The 23,531-nt window shown below is 39.1% G+C and overlaps 1 pseudogene; it reads left to right on the top strand.

Moving 5' to 3' along the window:
* Positions 1 to 242: 242 nt before the first annotated feature.
* Positions 243 to 23,531, top strand: LOC108385814 (nuclear distribution protein nudE-like 1 pseudogene; annotated as a pseudogene).

Genomic DNA, 23,531 nt, shown 5'->3' on the forward strand with positions numbered 1-23,531 from the left:
ACAGCCCAGCGCTGGCATGCTCTGAACCATGCAATCTGTGTCACAGAATGTCTCCCAGGCAACTCCTGACACGCTGGGGAGGAGCTGGACACTGAGGTGCGTGGAGTGGAGCTCAGAGCTTGGAACTGCGTAGTGGAGTAGTGGCTGAGCTGCTGGGCGGCCCTGGCTGGGCCAGTGGAGTGGAGACGTCTGCCGAGAGGCGCTGAACGTGCCCTTTTGACAGGCTGGAGACTTTCTTGACTATGGATGTTGAAGATAAACCATATTTTTCTAGTTTAGAGGAGGAAGCTGCTTTCTGGAAAGAACTTTACTTCAAGTATAAACAAAGCTTCCAGGAAACTCTGGATGAGCTACTTGAATTCCAGGAAAGAAGCAGAGAATTAGAAGCAGAGTTGGAGGCACAGTTAGTACTGGCTGAACAAAGTAAGAAAGACTTGCAAGCTGATAACCAAAGACTGAAATACGAAGTGGATACATTAAAGGAGAAGCTAGAACATGAGCATGCACAAAGTTACAAGCAGGTCACAGTATTAGAGGATGATTTAAATCAGACTCGGGTGGTTAAGGAGCAGTTGCAGAAGTACGTGAGAGAGCTGGAGCAAGCCAAGGATGACCTGGAGCACGCACAAAGGGCAGCAGTAGTTTCCCTGGAAGAGTCTGAGCAAAGGCTAGATGAGGCCCTCGAAAGAAATGCATACTTAGAGAGTGAACTTGAAGAAATGGAATCTTCGTTGGTCTCTGTGCAGAGGTTAAAGGATGAAGTAAGAGAGTTAAAACAAGAGCTAGCAGCTCGGGAAAGAGAAGAACTGACCAGAAAGCAAACTCTAGACTCTGAAAAGAGGGATTCTGCTGTGCAAGTGTCACTTTCTTTGCCAGCCACTCCTGTTGCCAAAGGAACGGAAAACAGTTTTCCTACAGCAAAAGCTCTACCAAACCATATTGGTATGAGCCCACTAACTCCTCCTGCCAGTACATCGGCACTAAACATGGGGAAAGATCTCTTATGGAAGGTAGTAGGAGCATTCGTATCAAAATTAACAGTTTGCAGGAATTTTGCAGTGTTCCAAGCATCACAAAAATCCTGTACTCCAGGGAATGATAACTGGGTTGATAATCGGCTACGGCAAAAAGCTCTGTCAATCAGGGCATTCGCCTTTGTTTAATAAAGGGACAGTGAACTATTTTGACCAGCTGCTCCTCCTCCTCCTGGACTGGGCCCCTGCACCCATTGTTGGCCCCAGATGTGCTGCCTCTCAGTCTGTGTGAACACCCCTGCCTCCAGGTGCGTGCTCCTGCCCTCTCAACAATCCATAGAGAAGGGGTCAGTTCTGTAAAGCTGCTTATTACACCATATTTCATTTTTCTGTGCCTTGTCTACTTTTTTCTTTTCCTCCATCATCAATTGTCTAGGCTTCCACCACCCAAATAAAGGTGCTTTATCTAAACTTTTTATCTTAAACTCAGGGCCTACTTTCTTAAGAACCTAGGCGAAGACAATTGAAAAGTCCTTTTCCCAATGCCTAAAATTTGTATTCAGAATTTACTACTCATTTTCTCTTCTATGAGATCATATACACTGTTATTTACCTGTTTTTTTCTGTGAAATTTATTGTTTCCACATTGAAAGATTTTTTTGAGGGGGAAGAAATACATTAGGAACTCTTTCAGCTCTAAGGCATTTAAACTTAGCTGTCTTCCCCATCAGTTCATAAAACTGAGCTGGGAATGACCCCAGCCACTTCTAAGTCATCTCTTTATGCCACAGCACAAAAAAAAAAAAAAAAAAAGAAAAAGAGAAATGGCCAGAACTGTGCTTAATTCTGATTTAAAAATACTAGCAACTGTGATTCTCAACATTTGCTTAATTGGGTTGTAATAAATCTTAAAATACTTTTTATAATTACAAAATTAGTTAAAAAAACTTAAAGCTGTAACAGTGATCTGTAGCAGGTATGTTTTGTTTTCCTTTAATAATAAATGGCTTTTGCGCTTTTACTTAGAGTCAAAAAAACAAGGTTTGGCAGACAAAAACACATCAATTTGAAAAATGATAGAAACATGTTATCATTCCTTATTAGAAAGGTTCTCAAGGGGTCGTTACACATTTTAATTTTTCACTTAAAAGAGGAGATAGCAATTTTTATGCTTAAAAATCTTATTTAATTGTTCATTTTCTTTGAATCTTCATAGAGAACTTATAATCTTTATCAAAATCAAATGTTATTCTTCTCCTTTCTAATTATCAATGCCTTTTAAAAAGGCAAATCATGTTAAGTATAAATTATCAGCTTTATAACATATGCTTATCATTTTCCAAAAGTTGAAAAGTAAACCTTCCATGGTAGAGGACAAATCAATATCAAACTTATGCTTTTTAAAATCCTCCCAATATTTATGTTGCCAGGCAGCTGCATCTAGTGATGTCTCTCCCTGTGTACTAGGTGAAACCTCAATATGGATTGGGGTGGGGGAGGTTCTTGGCTCTGAACAAGAATTCTTAAACAAGTTGAATGAGTATAGGTGAGGAAAGAATTCATTAAAGGGAGAGTAGAAGTGAATGGCAGCTGCTTTGCTGGCAGGAAAAAGCAAGGAAGACCAGAGGGAGGAAAGAGAAACTCACTGAACCCCTGCTCAGCATAGGGCAAATCCCTTGCCAACTCCTAAAGCCAGGGTCACCTGGCATCCAGTGTCTGCTTGAAATCTGCACTGCATGGGAACTAAGCCCCTATAACCCCAGGATTTGGAGGAGCCACAGAGCACTGGATGGAGTGAGTTCACGTTCTGAGAACTTCCCAAAGTCAAAGAAAGAAGATTTTTGGTCAGGCTATTAAGGAGCATGATTGTACAGCTGCAGTCCTGTCTGGGTCACCCAGGTGATGGGAACTTGCAAGCCCAAATCAGAGCTCAGTAGCCCTTTCTTACTTGACTGAAGTAGGACAGAGAGTGAAAACTTGTGCTTAAGTGTATACAATTGAATGAAATAGCAAAGTGACATTGCTACTTACCACTGGAAGAGCGTAGAGACAAAATGTAGTAAGTGAGCAGTGAGAAGTCTTTATCTAAGGGAAAAAGTACACACTGAAAGAAAGGGGAGTGCACCTCACTCAGAGAGGTGGTGGGCTCAACTGCTTAGGATTCTCTTTTAAGGCCTTAAAGAATGGGACAAAGTGTGGGAGTGGGGGACCCAGAGGGTGTAGGCTTCACATGTGGTCTCATGATGTCTGTCTCCAGTGAGAGACATGTCACCATCCATAATCTGTCCTCTAGATATTCTGTAAGATAAGCTTAACCCAAGGGATTTCTTGATCCTGTTCTCCAAGATAGTGGTTACCCTCAAGCAGTGAGGACATGTCATTTAGGACTGCTGGTGCTGCTTTAAGACAGGGTCAGTTTTTGTCTGATTATCATAAAACATTTTTGGAATCCTGCCTCCTAACTACCTCATTTTTAAAATGGGATCTTAGCCTTAAGATGAAGATTCTCCTGTTCTTCCTATACTATTTATATCTCAGCATTTTTAATCATAGGCAGGAAATATTAATCATGATGCCTTTCCCATGTCCCTTTCCTTCCTCATTTATGCAAATTTATAAAGGAATGAAAAATATAAAGGAATGAAAAGATTACAGAAAAAATAAAAACTACAAAGAAGCAGTGTTTCTATGGAGAATATCATCTGGAGAGGTTTTCTTTCCTCTTTCAGTTCTGAACTAGGAGAATGACCTACTTCTTAAAGGTCTGGAATTCCCCTCTTGCTTGAAGATGATAAATGATACTATTTAACATTACATATTAAGTTTTCTGATGGTCACTTTCCCTTAAATACATATCTGGTAAAAAAAAACATTTTCTTCTTAGAAAAATTATAGCTGACATTTACTGTTTGTTACATCAGACACTTGGTTAAATGTTTCACGTGAGAATCTTGTTTACTACTCATAACAGCCTTATGAACTTGGTACCAGTGCTATCTGTGCTTCATAGGTAAATTGAGATCAAGAGAGGTTAAGAGAAATAAGCCCAGTCAAACTGATTACAAGGGGCTGTACGCTTAACCTAAGCTACTTCTTCCCATAGCAGTGTATAAAGGAAGGACACCTCATGGAAGAGCAGTAACTCATAATTTAAGTGGAATTCTAGGATGACCAAGAACTCCTTCGAACTCCACAAATGATGGAGAGGTCACTCCCCCACTGGAAAGCATAAATCCATGTAGACCATTAGGCCAAATCTTTAGTTAACTTACAATATAACCCAGCCAGGGACACACTGGGCCTGATAGGCAGGAAAGGGACTACATACTAATGGAGTTGCAAAACCTAGTCAGCTGCTAGCAGCCAGAGCAGGGAGACCTCGCATACACTGGACTTGATTCTGAGGGTATAAGATCGAGGGCAGTGGAGTATTCAATTGGCTGAGAGAAGTCTGTCTCTTTGGGAGCGCTCTCCTCATGTACAGCATGCATCACCTAGCAAGGACCAGGGAGAGGTTGCAGGCACACTACTAGGATGGCTCCTAGAAGGAAGGAGACACTGATGGTCCATACTAAGTGAGAAATGTCAGAAGTGGTGACCAGTGGTATAAGAAGGGATTAAATCCTCAGAGATGTATGGGTGCTAAGTGTGGATTATGATGTAATTCTTATTCTGCCAATACCTCAAGGGTCATTCATATGATGCCATTGAGTCCCTATAACACACTAGCAGACATCCATCACTCCACACCACCACTCATCAAACCATATTGTGATTGCTGGTTTATTTTCATAAGACAAAAGTGTGGGTTTATGCACTAGTTGGATGCTTCTTTGAGGCTAAGAATTCTATTTTCATCTTTTGCCAACACAAAATAAAGCCTGGTACATGATAATAAGCTAGAATGAAAATAAGAACCAGAGAGAATTACATTAATAGAGCACTTAGTATTTGTCAACTGCTATAAACTGCATATTTGATTACCCCCACCCCCCAAATATGTATGTTGAACTCCTAACCCTTAATCTGATGGTATTAGGACATGGGATCATAAGGGTGGAGTGTTTATAAATGGAATTAGTGTCCTTCTAAGAAGAGATTTCAGAGAGCTTGTTCCCTCTGACTTCTCTGTCATTTGAGAATAAAACAAGAAGTTAGCCATCTGCAACCAGGAAGTTGGTTCTCACTAGACACAGGATCTACCAGCACCTTGATCTTGGACTTCCCAGGCTCCAGAACCACAAGAAATAAATGTTTGCTGTATAAACCATCCAGTCTAACACATCTTTGTTGCAACAGTCCAAACTGACTAAAGCACCAACTACTGGACTAATTCCTGGAAGATGATTTCACCCTTAAAACCCTGAAAAATATTTTGTTGTTGGCAAGGAAAACATTTCCTCTATCCTTCATATCAAGCTGGTCTAGGAATCAAATTGACAGGAGACAGATTAACAGGACAAAAACCAAAGTTTAATTATGCACCTTCAGGGAATTTATAGATGTAGATTCCAAATATAGGGAGAGTGAGGTGTATATGTCATCTTGAACTAAGGAGAATGGGGTAGGGGTCTGAGACTTTAGAAGAAAAGGGAAGCAATTCATAGGGATATAAAAGAGTAAATATTTGGGAAACAAATGTTTCCTGGGACACACAGAAATAATACAACTTAGAAAAGATTTTAATGAATTTAGCCACATTCCTCCCCATCCACCATGCCAGGCTCACATTACAATGTAATTATGTCTGGGGATATCTCTCCTCCTGTAGCATTTCCTCTGTCTGAATTCTTTGTATGCAGTTAAGAGAGAGGAATGTCAAAGTGTCTTTCTGAGTCTTTCAGGCCTTTATTGTTTTCAACTCTGACATAATCTGCCTGCCAAACTGGTGAATCTTGGGGCAGATTGTCCTTGACCCTACAATGTTATCTCCAATTTATGGGTATAAAAGTGAGATTGAAAGAGACAAATCCATTTGTTTGCCCATGGTTACATTGCTACTAAATTACAGAACAGACATTTGAATCCAGGCAACCTATCTTCCAAAAGAGGTGAACTGCCTTCCCAGTTAATAGGTACTCAATTGTTGTTCAGTAAATGAAACAGCTATAATTATTACATATTAAATAAGGAAATCAAATCTCTGTGATCACCATGAGAATCTCTTGGGAGAAGAAAAAAACCTTCTCCAAGCAATATATAGACCTATTCTTTTTATTTTTATTTATTTATTTTTTTTGAGAGGGCATCTCTCATATTTATTGATCAAATGGTTGTTAACAGTTAACAACAATAAAATTCTGTACAGGGGACTCAATGCACAATCATGAATCCACCCCAAGCCTAATTCTCATCAGTCTCTGATCTTCTGAAGCACAACAAACAAGTTCTTACATGGTGAACAAATTCTTACATAGTGAATAAGTTTTTACATGGTGAACAGTACAAGGGCAGTCATCACAGAAACTTTCGGTTTTGATCACACATTATGAACTATAAACAATCAGGTCAGATATGACTATTCGTTTGATTTTTATAATTGATTTATATGTGAATCCCACATTTCTCCATTATTGTTATTATTATTACTATTATTATTATTATTATTTTTAATAAAATGCTGAAGTGGTAGGTAGATGCAAGATAAAGGTAGAAAACATAGTTTAGTGTTGTAAGAGAGCAAATGTAGATGATCAGGTGTGTGCCTGTAGACTAAGTGTTAATCCAAGCTAAACAAGGGCAATAAAACATCCACGATGCAGAAGATTTCTCTCAAAGCAGGGGGGGTGAGGTTCTAAGCCTCACCTCTGTTGATCCCCAATTTCTCACCTGATGGCCCCCCTGCGACTGTGCCTGTCTTAGGTTGTTCCTCCCTTGAGGAATCTTACCCATCTCTGGCTAACCAGTTATCTTCCGGGGCCAAACAGTGAAATGTAAAATTGGTAAGGGAGAGAGAAGCATATTGTTTGAAAAGGTTAGCTTTTTACTTCTTTGCAGATTTATGCCCTGTGGGTTTTATGCCCAGCATTTTTCTTGAGGTATCTTTACCACGTGGAAGAATTATGATACTTGGTAAATTTGATATGAGGCACAAATTCTATTGAAGGTTAGTAATTAGGAAGGAAGAAGAAATGCTGTAGAAATAGCAGATGGAAGAAAACATGGGAAGATTGGTTATTACTTTGACACATCTTATAGAGTAACTTAAGCATGTATAGGTTAGACCTATTTTTTTTTTTGAGAGGGCATCTCTTATATTTATTTATCAAATGTTTCATTTTCACATTACATAAGCTCTCTTGCTTTACCATCAATTAATAAAAATAATGCTCATCTTATCTTGAAAAGTCTTACTCCCCACCTGGACCCCTCATTGAGAATATATTATAATAAGAATATTATAATTTAAAAACTGAGTTTATAATTCATGTGCTTCATTTTCTAATTTCTGTGCTTATTGAAAAAGAATTGCTCTTTTAAAGGAATTAAAGATCAAAAGTTTCCTTTAGCAATGGAAAAAGTTTTCCCATTCAGAACAAACAAAAGTACTAAAAATATTCTATGATTTTTCACAAAACTGTACAACACAGTTGTAACCCTTGGGTGAATGTCCCAGAGCAAAATACCTCTAAAACCAAAATCAGTCAAATGGAGAAATAAAGTTAAGAAACCCTTTTATTTTTTTACAAGCAGTCATCCGGACTGTCTCTTGACCAGGCTGCAGCAGAAGAGAGCTCCAAGCATCCTCTCCAGGCCTGATAAACCCTCACACACCCTTTTCATTTCCTATTGATATGTAGACTGACCACCCTTCTCCACCCCTTGAGACACCTATTGATATGCAGATGAACTAAAGCCCGGTCAGAGATTCTGAAAATGTTGCAATTTTACTCACAACCCACCATCCAGGAATCTTGCCTCACAATCTACATATTCCCCATTTTCACAATGGCCCCTGTGTGAGAAAACTGGAGCATTGTGATGAGACTAATGACATACAATAGCAACAGCAATAAAATCATGACAATCCTCAAGCCGGAGGATTCAGCTAGGCTCAAAGTCCTAGGCTGATTATGCCCATAGCTCACCCATTCCACAGGCAGTCAGTAGCTGAACAGGTAGGGAGTTCAAAGCAATCATCATGTGGCAGCTTCTGCCAGGAGATGCAACCAGGCCACAAGGATTGAAGAAAAAATTACTTTAAGGGTGATAAGATACATGTTTTAATGATACCAGCATAGGCAAATCTTGTCCATCGGGGAGGATACATGCAAGACAGTGGTCCTGGGATCTCGTCCTGGTCTAGTATTCCAGAATTTCAGCCCCCTCCCTGTGGGAGTTATAGATGGGTCAATATATATAGGTCTACAGGAGGTACATGCACTGGCCATGAAGATAAAATAAAATTTGCCCATAAGATGCTCTTACTTCCCAGACATTTTGGGTACACTACCAATCTTTGATCTTTGGGGGTCACTCTGCTGCTACTCCAGGAGTACACATGAGGCCAGCTTCCAGGCCTTTACCCCAAGGTGACAGAAGGGCCAGCCATTGCTGGTCTATGTGTTGAAATGTCCAGGGCCATGTCCATTCAACAGTGTCTCCAGGGTTTAATGAAGTAGGAACTGGCAACACAAGGTTGCTCTGCTAGACATATCCTGTCTTCAGTAACTCCTCTTTGGTTTGCATATACAGTTGTATAGGAGAGGCAGCAATGTGTGTGACCATATCCACAGGGTCAAGGCTCCTTTTCAGAGCTTCTTATTTAAACACCATAGCACTCTCCATAAGTGAACTGACCAGTCCTATAGATTTTGGGTGTCCAACTCCAGGCCAGATTTCAACAAACCATTGTACCTCTCTATCATGCCTTCCTCAGTAGGGTTATATGGTACATGAAACTTCTATTTTATTCATAATTGCTGTATCCATTCTTGTAACACGTGTCCAGTATATTGGGTGTCTTGAATCACTCTCAATCACCTATTGCCAGCCATAGGCTACAAAGAAATACTCTAGGCCTCTCTTGGTGGTTTGCTCATCTACACAATGTGCACAAAAAGCAACCAATAGGCGAGTAACTGTATCCATGTAAGTCATGGCATACTGATATCCTCTGATATGGGTAGCAGCCCAATAGAGTCTATCTGCCACCTGACAACAGGTATTGGCCCCCTTATTATTGTCCCATGTTGCTGCAGCACTCAGGATAAGTCCCTCTTGGAGCACACAAGGCACTCCTTTCTGGCTCAGCTGACTTCTTTAAAGGTCAACGTCAGGCCCCACTGATGGGCTACAGCCCACACTGTCTTTTGCCCTGAGTGCAACAAATGCTGATAGAACCATTGGGCCACATCAGAGGCAGGCTTTCCTTCTAGCCAACACACCTGGGTGAATGTGTCAGCTTCTTCATTCCCTGGGGATGCCAAAGGCAAATGGCCAGTCACACAATATACAGTAGCAGTCTTAATCTGACCAGAGGCCCATAGGTTTTGCCACAACTCTTGCCCCCAAAGGGGCCAGTGAACAACCATCCAGGTGGCATGGTACTATGTTGGTAGCCACAGGATCAAGCCCCAATAGATGGACCAGCTGTTAGTGCCCACAACTATAGGGAAGGGCTCCTGAGTGATCACAAGCCATAATGCCTGCAGCTCAGCCCATTAGGTGCTTTTCCATCCTCAATCCATATTGTCTCAGTCTTAGGATGGAAAGCCACAGCCCTCCACCTCGGGGGCTGTGCATGACTGGAGCCATCTGTATATTGAGCACCTTCAGGTATAGGGGATTTTCCCTTCTCATAAGGATTTTCAGCCCGCAATGGCTCAAAAGCAAGTTCTTCCTACTTTCCACTCATATATGTCAGTTGCCCCTGTAAGCATTGGAGTTCTTCACTTAAGGGGCTAATAGAGAGGGTGCTACACTGCTATAAATATGCACCCCATTTGGCCATTGTAGGTGTGCTACACTGCTCCATGGCCTTTGCGTCCAGTCTCATATCCACCCTCGATGGATTAGGTGGTTGGTTGTTGGAGCTGTTATGGTGATTAACTCTGTAGCCAGCAAAGTGTGGTACACAGCAGCCAGTTGCTTCTCTATCAAGGTGTACCAGACCTCTGCTCCTTTCTGTAATTGTAACCAGAATACAATGGGTTGGCATGTCCACTCAAGCCACTGCCAAAGACCCCACCGTAACCATCTTCAGTTACATGAACATCTAGCACACAGGGCCTTGATGAGTCCATTACTCTCATGGCCTGTATGGTCCTGACTGTTAGCTTAGCAGCAGTAAAAGCACAGGCACATGTCTCATCCCAGTCCCATCTGATCCCCTTTCATAGCAGCCTGTATAAGGGCTTCAGAATTTGTGCCAAGTGCGGGATAAACACTCTCCAGTAGCCCAGAAGACTCAAAAACTCTTTTAAGACTGCCACAGTGGAAGGGGTAGGGAAAGCCTGGACCTTGTCTATGACTGCTTCGAGAGTAACTTCAGTTTTACCTGACCAGACAACCCCCAAGAATATTACAGACAAAACAGTTTCCTGAACCTTGGTGCTGTTCACAGCCCATTCTTTCTCCTGTAGATGTTGCAGCAGCCCGGGAACTGCCCCTTCTAAATCTTCAAGAGAATCAGATGTGAGCATTATATCATCAATGCAGTGATACAGTCTCACCATTTGCAGTTTCTTCCATGTGACCGAGTCCTTGGCTGGAAGTCCATGAGAAATGGTGGGACTGTGGAGGTATTCCCATGGAAGGACAGTGAATGTCCACTGCCAGCCGTCCCATGTGAAGGCAAACTGCTCCTGACTTCCCGGTACTATGTCAATAGAGAAAGTCCACAACATAATGATACGTCCCCAGTTCATGACTTAGTATGTCCATAAGCACTGCTATAGAGAGGACAGCAGCATGCAAGAGGGTGTGACTTTATTCACTTCCTATAGTCTATGGTCATATGCCAGGAGCCATCTGGCTTTCTCACTGGCCACACTGGGGAATTAAAAGGACTGTGAGTGGTTTTATGATGCCCACCTTCTCCAACTCTTGTAGAGTTTCTCCAATTTTCTTCTGTCCCCTAGGCAATTTATACTGTTTAGTATTTGTCACCCACCCTGGCATAAGCAGAGCTACAAGTGGGTGCTTAACATGTCCCCTCAAAACTGCCTTTACCACACATACCCTCAGTGTGAACTCACCTGCAGTGGTCTATAACCACAGGTCCTGCAGGTTATCCACCCCCAAAATATATTCCATCATGGGAGAAATATACACAGTATACTCCTTTGGGGATAAATACCCTATCCCCTATAGGATTTGGGCATTCTTCACTCTAATCCCCTTATCCCCATAGTTGTCTATCACAGCAGGGGTTCCAGGAAAATGCTCAGGGTTGCCATAAATCAGAGAACATTCAGCTCCTGTGTCCACCAGAACCAGGACACATTGTACATTCACAGGGGACCAATGAATTGCTAATTCTACATGTGGCCTCTGATCCCTGCCATGTACTCCAAGGTGCGGGCATTGACCCTCCCCTCAGTCCGACTGCAATGCCCAATCATCGTCCTGTGGGGGTGAGGACCAAGGTGAAGCCTGAGTGCAGTCTTGCAATGGACACAGGTCAGACATGGGTTTTTGCCTCTGGCATCCGTGTGCTGGACTTCAGTGGCTGAAACTGCTGCTCTGGCTTTAATTGGTGCCAGAGTTCTAGTAAAGTCCTATTGGGCTGCCCATCAAGTTTTTCTTTCACTATCCTAGCCTTTAGCATATTAACCCACATCTGGATCCTTGAGACCTTCAGGGGGCCCTTTGCACCTCTCCTTTCAGTTGTAGCCTGTAGTTCCTTCTGTGCTCTTCTTGTTTTAACCTCCTGCAGATCTGCTAAAGTATGAATAGCCTCACTTATGGGTTGCCCTATGTGTGGGTGGGGGGGGCAAGAATAGTAACTTGAGACCCAAAGAGAGATGGGGGAACTGTATGGAGCACAAGATTTCTCATTCCTATAGTGAAAAACTCCTCATCAGGGATATGGGGGTCCATATTATAGATGATACTTTTCATGGCCAGTTCCCACAATACCTATCAGAGCTCTACATATGTTTTCTAGCCAGTGGGTAAGTACGGTAAATAACCCTGAGTAGGCACTTCTCTGATGGCTGCTGTCAGCCATTCCAGAAGCACCTGATTTCCTGAGGTGTGATGGGTCCCTTGCAACTGCTGCTGGAGAGAAGGGTGGTCATCAGGGAAGCCAGTCTACTCATTTCAGAACCCGATGTAACAATGCTTTCCACCCCCATACCCCAGAGATGCAGAAGCCATGTAGGCAGAGGTTCCGATAGCTTCTGCCAATACCACGCGCTCATGTCCACCAGCTCATCCTGCGTATAGGGGCAGAGTGTGGAGTGCCCACCATCTGGGGAGGGGTCAGCTCCTCCCACTGAGGAGCCTGTGGTTGTTGTGTTTGTACTTTCTTAATTATAACAGGGTAGACCTTTAATACAGTAGAGGCTGGTGCCTCAAGCAGTGGCCTCAGCAACAGATCGGACCTCAGTTCCACCCCCTCATCCTCTCCTGACGCCTCCTCCACCAACCCAGAGCTGAAGGCACCGCTCTTCCTCCCCCTCTGCAACTTCCTTCTGCAGAGCAGACTCTCCTGCTGCCTCCCCCCTCACTGTTGCTAAGGAATTTTCCAGGAGCACTACCAGTCCTCTCAGTAACTGTCTATCTTTCTTAAAGGCAACCCATAGGTCATTACCCAGCTCCTCCAAGAGATGCTGCAGTGTGTCTCTCTCCTACCCAAGTCTCTCTCCTCGATAACTCTCTCTCTGTCATCAATAACCCACTCTCGCTCCTCAGTAACACTTTCCACTGTCTCTATGAAAAGAGATCCAACGATGCCAGCTGCCTCATGGCTATTCAGGGCCTCTAAGCAGTCTTCTATCTGGCGGAAGGCTAATGCTGCAGCTTCCAGAGTCTCCACTCTTCCCCAATTGTGGAAGGCCCCATCCCTTTAGGAGGTGCTTTCCCCTAGACCAATTCCCCACTAGGGGCTGCCCAGTTGGAAGCCCCACATATAGGGAGTAGAAGAGTGAAGCTGCATTCTCTTCCTCTGCATCCATTGGGGCCTCTCCATCACTCCTAGAGACAGCCCTCCAAGGGACACACATTGAAACAGATTTTGGGTTCAGAGTTCCTGACAGCTTCCACCAGATGTAACGCTGGGGTGAAGTTTCCAGGACAAAATACCTTTAAAACTGAAACCAGTCGAAGGGAGAAATAAAGTTAAGAAACCATTTATTTCTTACAAGCAGTTGTCCTGTCTCTCTCTTGACCAGGCTGCAGCAGAAGAAAGCTCCACCCAATCTCTCTGGTCCAGATAAACCCTTGCATGCCCTTGTAATTACCTACTGATATGTAGATAGCCACTCTCTACACCCCTTGAGACACCTATTGATATGTAGATACCATAAAGCCAGGCAAGAGATTATGGAAATACTGCAGTTTTACCCACAACACTCTAGGGTCATACTACAACTTGGCAATGAATCCAATTCAGTTCATTCCAGGAAGGACAAATGATCTGTGGTCTTGACTGAAGGCTGCATGGTTAAAACTTAATTCTTTGGTGGCAATAATGCTTCATAAATTCATACACAAACACACTGTTTTCATTTTGAGAAGGCTGAAATAAAGCTTTCGGCTCTTGTATTTAGATTTTTTAATTCAAACAGGTCATATAAAGAAAATGATTGAAGCTCACCACTAACCTTTCAGAAAAAAAATTTTTTTAAAGAAATTTAAAATATGCCTCTAGCCAAGAGAACTTAAATTCCTTTGTCCTGATTTGACTTCTTTGAAAATTAGGAACCAAAGCATTTGAAAATGTAAAAACATATTCGTTAACCTTAAAATTGAAATAGTTATTTTACTAGCAAAATTATTTGAGAGTAGTAGAGGAATTGCTATTCAGGAGAAGCAAACTATGGCAAACCATAGCCAAGTACAAAGAAAAAAGGAAAGGTTAGTTTTTATTAGGTTTTAGGAGGAAATTTGAGGAGGAATGTTTTGAACAAAAGCTAATTAAAGCACAAGTTTGTGGAAGTTTCTCATTGGTTGCAAGCAGGGTTACTGCACTGTTGTTGGGGCAAGGTGAGGCCTTCCTTCTTTTTCTTAAAAGCAGGAGATAAATTTTCTATGCAAAAAGTGTCCTCCCTTGTCCAGATAAGAATTATCTCCTTCCCAGCTGGTTATGCAGGCTGCAAGGAGTAGTACTTGGGTGAGAGCTCCCCCTTCAGGGCTTCCCGATTCCGTTTTCAGTAAGGTTTCCTTATTTTCACATATAAGTAAATTAAATATTTTATTCACAAACACTAACTTACATCAGAATTTTTACTCTAAGTTGTGGAAAGACATGGTAGAATATATTTTTACAAGTCATAGATTTTTTAGATTTAAATAAGATTACAAAAGTCATCTAGTCAACCTCTTGTTATTGTGAATAAATCACACCTCAAATTACTAAACTTCTTGGTTTTCCCTGATCTGTTTCTGGGTTACTCCATCAACCTGGGCGTGTAGTTTCTTATCTGCCACTCTGATATTGTGATTTATAATAATAACTATACATTTTGTCTTCACGTGTTCTTGCATAGAGCTCCTAACACCGTTGGAATTTCCGAAGTGATGAGAGAGGTAAAGGTGTCTTGTTTATTTAAAGAGGCGGCTTTTGGACCCCACCTATGGACCCATCTCCTGCTGGCCATGAGAATCAACGGAGTGAGTAGAAGATTGGAACTTTCAATCCCAATGCCCAAGACCTCAGAGGATAGGGTGGGGCAAGAGGTTGAATCAATTGTCAATGGCCAATGATTTAATCAATCATACTTATGGAATGAAGCCTCCGCAAAAACTCAGAAAGACTTGGTTTGGAGAGCTTCCCATTTGGCCAACGTGTGGAGATCCGATGAGAGCGGCATGTGCCGAGAGAGCAGGGGAGCTCCACACACTGTACCACACGCTTGCCCTTGGCATCTCTTCCATCTGGACATTCCTGAGCTATCCTTTTATAATGAACAAATAATGTAATCAGTAAAATGTTTCTCTGAGTTCTGGGAGCCATTCAACATGTTAACTGAGTCCAAGGCGGGGTTTTGGGGAAACTTTGATCTATGGCCAATCAATTCGAAGCTCAAGTGACAATCTGGACTTTTGACTGGTGTCTAAAGTGTACAGGGTCTATCTTGTAGGAATGAGCCCTCAACCTGCAGACTCTGGCTCTTCTGAGTTGATAGTGTCAGAATTTAGTTGAATTCTCATATAACATGCTGGTGTCCAAGGATTGCGCAATGTTATATGGAAGCTCTCCCTTCACAACACCTCGGGGTTGTATCTAGGAACCTAAAAGACACTCTGTTTTCCCACTTCTATTCAGGGACTCCAGTAGCTTACATGGACATCTGATGAATCAGAAAAAAAAAATGTTCCCTTTGCACAGGGGAATGAGAAAAGCCTCAGACTTTTGGAGCACATTTTACTTTAAAGAAAATACCTACCTCTCTTCTTGTCTAACTGAGGCCTTCTCCTGGGCACATGACTTGGTGAGCAAGGCCCAGGCAAGATTTAGACCACCACTTGCCAATTTGTACAATGTGCAAAATGCCCAATCATCTGAGATGACTGCCCTTTGATTGTGTGTATGTGTCTTCCTTCAATGTTGTTTTCTCAGGAGGTGATATAGTTGATCCAATAGTCTGCTTGCATTTTTAATAGTGATGAATTTACCTTCACAGGAATCTCCATTCCTCCTTACTCAACTCTTATAGCATCTGGAGGTTCTACTACTAACTTGTGTCACTCATCAATAGTACAGTGGATATCCCTTGCTTAAAAGTAAAATTGAATTTTACAGCAAAAAATTTCATTTTCCTTTAATGAAATGGGCTATAATGAAATGAGTTAGCACGTTACATGCTCAACTCGTATTCTTAGAGTTACTCATTTGTGCTCAAGAAAACTACTAAGTCATACTAGAATAGTACGTAAAATTTAAAAATGGATTTCATGGAACAGTACCTTATAACTTTAAAATCATCTTATAATTCCCTGTAATGTGTCTGTTTTACTATGAAATTAAACCTATTCCTTCTTTCTTTAGGTAATTTACTTACATTGTATTTCTTAGCATCCCTTGCACTTAGCTGTGTCCCTGACTATGTTCTAGCAAATGAATATGAAGGAAGTGAAATGATTCATTGCCACATACCACATATAAAAACCTCTCATTCATCATCTGTTGATGGTCTTGGCTTTGCACTGACGGTGCAGGTAAAAACTGTGAACTTGAAGGCCACTTAAAGAAGGCAAAGACAAGAGATGGAAGAATCCTCAGTCTCTGGTTCACATACTAATAGAAGGAAAGCCTCCAGACTATCAGGAGGCCCTATTTTGGATTTTGTATGAGCAAGAAATCAACTTCAGCCATGTTTGAGAAACTATATATTTTTTAGGTTGTTTTGTTATGGATGCTAACATTGACTTAACTAACACAAACCTCACACTGAGAATATAAGATATATGTCCTTCTAGAAAACAAACAGAAACATCTTGAAACATGAGTAGCACAAAATTATGTGTCTCAAGAGGTTTTATTGGAAACATGTTTCCACACTATATATAAATATATATATTTGTATATTTATTTATTTATATATATATTGTTCAAACATCTTGAAACATGAGTAGCACAGAATTATGTGTCTCAAGGAGGTTTTATTGGAAACATGTTTCCACACTATATATAAATATATATCTGTTTATTTATTTGTATAATTTAATCAAATATTTTGAGACAGAGGAGATAGACAGACAAGTCCTAAAACACTAAAGAATAGGTGTAGATTTATTGGAAACAAGAGGTTATATCTCAGTGAATGGAGAACTTGGTATTATATTTTACTGGGCACAATAATAGGTCTGGTTGATTAAAACTATCCTATTTTTATTCTTTAAATATATTTTGGTATCTTATTTTTATCTCAGAGGTTTAATGAAAGTAGTGATACTTAGCATATTTTCTTTGTTGAATAAAAATGTGATGCCACATTTTTCTAGATTTCATTCTCTTCAGAAGTATACAAATCTAAAATTAGAGAGGTATTTTAAATTTTGAGATAGCTCAAAAGTTTAAACTGAAAAGCATGTCATACTCAATGATTTTACTGAAAGATTTTCATAAAGTATCAGATCAATTCAAGTCAACACACAGTTATAGGTAACAGACTTTCTTTCCCAAATTTTTCTTTATTCCTTTAAGAGAACTGCGTATCTCTAATTTCTGTGATTGATGATTCTCAAAAGAAGTTGTAGTTTAGTAGAAAATCTATATGTTTTCTAGTTTGGGCATCATAGTTGGCAGGGAGGCCCTTAAACTATAATTAAGAACATGTTAGATTTAAAGGCAAGTTCACACACACACACATATACATATATATACATGCAATAAATAATTTAAAACAAACTTACTAATAGTTTACAGTCTTGAATCATTCAAATATGTCAGCAACCACTGTCTTTCTGTGTAATTCATTTTCAGGACTGCCCCCTCAAGAAAAGCTCTAAATGATTGCATTATATTTTATTTCTCACAAATGAATTATATGAATTTTAATTTTAGAGTGTCAATAATCTGAATATAGTACTTTCAAGAATATGTACAGATTAATAGATCATTGTATGCATGTGCACACTCATTCTTGTGTAAATGGGTAAAGAAGCTTTATGGAAGCAATGCCTTGTCATTATCTGAAATCACGAATCACATCTCATGCTTCTTGTCATTGAGTAATGTTAAAAACTGACCTTTTCCTTTATTTTTAAGAAATAAAGAAATATTGTAGAAAACGTTCAGCTCATATTCTTACCTAAAGCAGCTTCCAAAAAGAATACAATGAATACATATGTTAATTTCTGATTTCAAGCTCTATGCCTTTTTCTATTAAGATACAATTAATTTTTCATGTGCTTGCCCTTATGGGTAGGAGATTGCTTTAGAGAAAAACAATATTAACTCATTATTTTGGCTGATATCTTCCTAGCTGCAGTGTTAGCTATAAAGTTAAATGCCCAGTACTTTTGCACAGTTAGGGCATATAACAAATATTTATCAACTAAATGCCCAGTACTTTTGCACAGTTAGGGCATATAACAAATATTTATCAACTAAATGAATGGAATAGTTTGCAATAGCAAATATGAGATAAGACCTTACAATCTCTCAGATTAAAGGTCATGAAAAGCAATGTAAGTTTATTAAAAGGGGAATATGTATGTTTCCAAACTTACAAAGCCAAGACAATTGCCTACAGCATCACTATCAAAGGAAAAGTGAAACGTATTACAGAATAAAAATGCAAAAAGGCTATGATTGTTAATCTTATGGTACATATGTCCAGAGCTACATTTTATTTACTTCTTTACAGTTTATATTATTTAATAATCTGCTACACTTACTTTGTGCCAAGCATTGGAATAACAGGTTTTGACATTATTTTACTTGTTTTTCAACTCCCTATGAAGGAGATATTATTAATGTCCCCATTTTCACAAATATGGACACTATTACTTCTTTAACAAGCAGCCTTCAAATACTTTCTATGTGCCAGGCACTCTTATAAGCACTTCATAAATGTTAACTTACTTAATTATCAAAGTAATGCTTTGAGTTTGAGCTCATTGCTCTTCCCATTTGGAGATGAGAAAACTGAGACAAAGAGAGATTATATGTTTTCAAAATTCCACATCTATTAAGTGGTGAAGCTGGCATTTAAACCCAGGCACTCTGGTCTAAACTAAAGAACATGCAAGTGATAACTGATGGGGGAAAAAGGATTTAAACATAAGTCTACCTGCAATACCACCCTGGGAATTAGCAAGTGTGGTCCCTGATCTGGGGCTCTTCAGAGGAACTCTGTGCCTCCTCCTAACATGTATTGCTCCACAGGGCACAAGGTCCATGGGGTTGAGGAGGTAACACTCCTAGAAACCCATCATAGTTCCCCTTTAAGCATGCACATCCTTCTAGTGTGGACCACCCTCATCCTGAAGAATGGTCAAAGCAGCTTTGCAGAGGTGTGGACTGAACAGGATATGCATGCTGAGACAGCCACACAGGCCCCTGCCCTGTTACAGGACAGAGAAAGGCCTTAGGAAAGAAGGCAGTGGACTGCAGCCTGGGGACCAAGGCCTAGAGGCCAGTGGCCAAGTCTCTTTGTGATACCCTATGTATATGCAGAACTCTACAGTGGTTGAACATTTTAAATAAAAACCTAAGCTTACAGGTCATTTTGAAAGCATATTTTTCAAAATAGAATGGAAAGAAGTATTTTATTAAATAATTTATGACATAACAGGTTTAAAACATAACTTTCAAATATTTAGACATATGTTATTTGTATCTATCTCCACTGTTCCCACTTATCCACAGCCCTATGAATATAGGGGGTAGACTCATCTAATCCTCAACAAGGGATATTCCTAATTCTTATGCTATGCTACTTTTTATGAAAGCATGCTATCTTTTTGGGTGAAAATCTGTGGCCTAATATAATAGAGCAAGTTAGACTAGTCCTGAGCTAAAAAGAAGTTACCTACTTTCAACTATATTTTATTTGTTCTTCATTTGACAGGTCTTTATGAATTGCAGCTGTGCAATAAGTGTTTAGAAAATTAATGGAATTCAGGGGAATCCTTTAAGAATGGGATCCAAGAATTGTCTGCAAAGAAAGAGTAGACACTATGAAATCACTTTACTGGTAGTGCATCTGTTGCAGCATTTACAGCCTCTCTTTTGCTACCACCACTTTTTAAACCATTTATTAAATGTAAAGGAACTACTTAAAACATGATTGGCATGAACTTCAAGTTACCTGACTGGTTTTAAATCATTGTGAAATTTTGACAGCTGAATTGCCCTTCCTACACATTTTTCTGTTACTCCAGCGTAATGGGGAGGGGTTATAAGTCTTCCTATGCATTCCATCATCTTGACAGTTCATTTCATTCATGTCTCACAGTTAAATGTGATCAGAAAAATACTGCCATTTTTCAACAAAACATAACATTAAAACAATCAATATTACATTAGCTTTGAGGTTAATAGGAACATATACAGAAGACAAAACATACTAAGAACATCCAGAAAGACTAAGGGAGAAAAAAAACAAACTTACAAGGTTATAATGTCTTGCCAAAGGAGAACTCGCAACCCGAAAAGAATTAATCCATTCATTAAATGTTAATATTTATTTCCATTTAGAAAAATGAGTTTGGAAGGCCTAGTCTCACATGACTAAAAATGTTGAACTATTGTAAGTAGCCAAACGAGTAGATGAAAGCAGTCATCTTTGCGACAGGAAAAAGCTAATACAGAAAGAGTTAAGAAACTTCAATATCATATTAAAAAGCTCCCTCTTTAGCCATTTTGAATAGTTTTTCTAGCTGAAGAACATTATTTTATGAAATTAAAATGGAAATACAGATCATATCTTGCTCTCTTAAATGTTCTCAGTTTTACATTGGGAGAGGCCAACTAGAATGTATAATCAGATTTCAGATTTTTCTGCCCTAATGTCTGTTTTATTGGCATGCCAGTATTACCTGTAGTATTCAACTGTGTAGTTAGAGACCTCTTATACATAGAAAGAATACCTTTCTTCTTAAGTTTCAGTCTTTTACAAATCATACTTTGGAGGTATTTCTTTAAGAATAACTGACAATGAATATTTATGCCATTTAGCTCTGAAAGCAGGAGAAGATAATCAACAAAGTGGCCCATATAATAAAAAAAAGAAGTCTCCTGAGGAGATCAGAAAATGCAATCCATTATTTGAGTGGCTTGCTATGCTCTCCCCTGAATCTGGACATTAGATAAATATTACATAGCATGCATTCTCTGGTGCATATTATGGAAATATGGACCAAAGAAGAAAACAAAAGATGAACACCATAGGAAAATTGCATTCTGCTACTCAGAGAAACAGGAAAATAGATAGTGGTAAAATTTTAGCATAGATCTCTAAAAAAACAATCTTGGTGTAGTATGGTGTAATCTCTGGTTACAAACTGTCAGAATTGTTTGAAAAGTAAAAATATTAAATTTCTTTTGTTCAATAAATCATTTTAACTAACTTTTATCCTACTGAATCAGCAGGTTTCATATCTATTTAGTATTAACACAGCAATTCACACTAGTAGTAGATATGTTATAACCAAAGGTCTACTTGAGAAAGTTTATCTTTTTACCCAAACCTATCAATAATTATAGTAAAAGTTAAGTGGGCTTAACACTCCAGTTAAGTCAGAAATTGATATACTTGGCACAAAAATTCAAACCAAGTCTATAATTTCTATAAGAAACCTACTTTAAATAAAAATATTCAGATAAATACATGAAAAAGAATGGGAAAAGTTATATAATGTAATTATAATTTATATAACAGTGACAGTGAGTAAACAGCAATATTATAACCATAGAATATTTAATAATTTAATGTGAAGATTAATGTCATCAATATTTCTGCTCACTGGAGAAAACTTTTTTTATTCAAATATCTAAAAAACACCATTTAAGAGCATTAACAAGTGTACTAAGTGGATAAACAAGAATTATAAGCAGCTATACATAATTTAAGGTCTGTTTTAGTTCACAAAAAGGTTTAATTCAAGTCACCTTGCCTTTAGTTCTGCCATGAGTTTCTATGAGAATTAAAATTATGTCTCAAAATTATTCATCTGAATAATGAAGAGTCCCCAAATCCACTGATTCCCAACGAAAATAGGTCAAGTGCTACCACATAAAAGTGTTACCTCTGTCAAATTCAAGTTCCCTGTATTTGGGTAGGATTCAGTAATGTCCCATATTCAGCGTCAGAGAATCCCAGAAGTAAAACTTTATAGTGTATCTATGGTAAGAGGCTACAAGTTTATTCCTATATGAAGCTTCTTGTCATATCAATGCTTGAAGTAAAAGAGAGACTAAGAGAATATGAGATAGGGACCTAGAGCAATGCAAATCAAATGCCCAATACACACCTCAATCTTAAGATATCTAAAAACCTATCACAATTTTTACCAAATATATTCATCCTGTAGTTCTCACTATTTTCATAAATAGCAACTCCTTCCTAACAGTTGCTAAAGCAAAATTATTAATCACCTGAATTGAAGTAGGCATGTGATGCTAGCCAGGCTGCTGAAGTGGAAAAATTGAAGAAATGTGCTATCATTGCACATGAACATATTTATACCTATGTTAAAATTGACTGTGAGAAAGCATGACAGAAAATAAAATATTTTCTAGGAATCTCTCCACATGCCTAGGTGTACATTTACTCCTTAGTATTCAGAGAAGATCACTGGAGATTGGACACTATCTCTTTCAGGAGATTTATTGATGTGGAGAATCGATTAGAAAAACAAAAAGTAATTAAAGACACAGAAATTCTGTGTGTTAGACCTCTAGGGATAGTGTCAAAGAAAAAATGAGAACAACAAGTAGCATACAAGCAAATACAGAAACACAATATAAAATTTCCACAACATAAGCACTTCATCATTTCCTACAGATAGTATGAAAATGTACTTACAAAGATGATAATATAAAATATTGAAACAATATATACTAGTGAAACTTGGTGATTCATGTATTACAGGCAATTTAATATTTTGACTCTAAGCCTGTTAAAAAGTGTCTTAAACCTCTCTTACTTATATAGAATCAAGTTTCTTTGCTTTTCCAGTAATTGATCCTGTAAACTACACAATCAATCACAACTAAATAAAAATGAGTGATAAATTATTCAATGTCAGGACAAAGCCTTTACTACAAGTCCCCTCCTCAATAATGACCTCCTCCCAAGTTATTGGACTTTTTAAATTTACATTTTCCAATGAAGTTTTATTTCATGTTTCATTAAACTCAAAGGCAAAATATATATTTTTATAAATTAATATAGAATTTCAAATAAAATACATTCAAAGTAGAAATTTTATTTAATAGGCTCAATTAATTGTCATATGCAGTAAGATTACAAAATAAAATGGCTCTCAACATTTATTATTCAATGTCCACTTTGTACCCAATGAAAAGAATTGGGTTTCTTCCATGTTACATCTTGACCTGCAAGTATGCAGATTTAAGAGTAATGTGAAATAGTGAATTAGTATTGCAAAACATTCCCTACATTGCTAAGTGCAAGTATTCAGAGCATAACACGAATTTGTGAATAACTCTGGAAATACTCTGGAGCCTGGAGAGAAAGAAGAAAGTGGATGCTGAGCTCTTCTTGAAAAGGGTTTTTTAATTATGCAGGAATTGATTGCATTCATGCTGTCTGAAAGAAAGGGTTTGACAAGTTAATTTTCCTTTTCTCCATGTAGGCATTAACATCTCTCAGATACTCCTGCACCCCTTCAAGCAGTGACATCACCCTGAAATCTTCACAGCATTCACACAGCCTCTGTTTTGAAGATATTAAACAAGCTTTCCCTGGGGCCTGA

Source organism: Manis javanica, chromosome 11 (genome assembly GCF_040802235.1).
Source record: "Manis javanica isolate MJ-LG chromosome 11, MJ_LKY, whole genome shotgun sequence".
Classification (NCBI taxonomy): domain Eukaryota; kingdom Metazoa; phylum Chordata; class Mammalia; order Pholidota; family Manidae; genus Manis; species Manis javanica.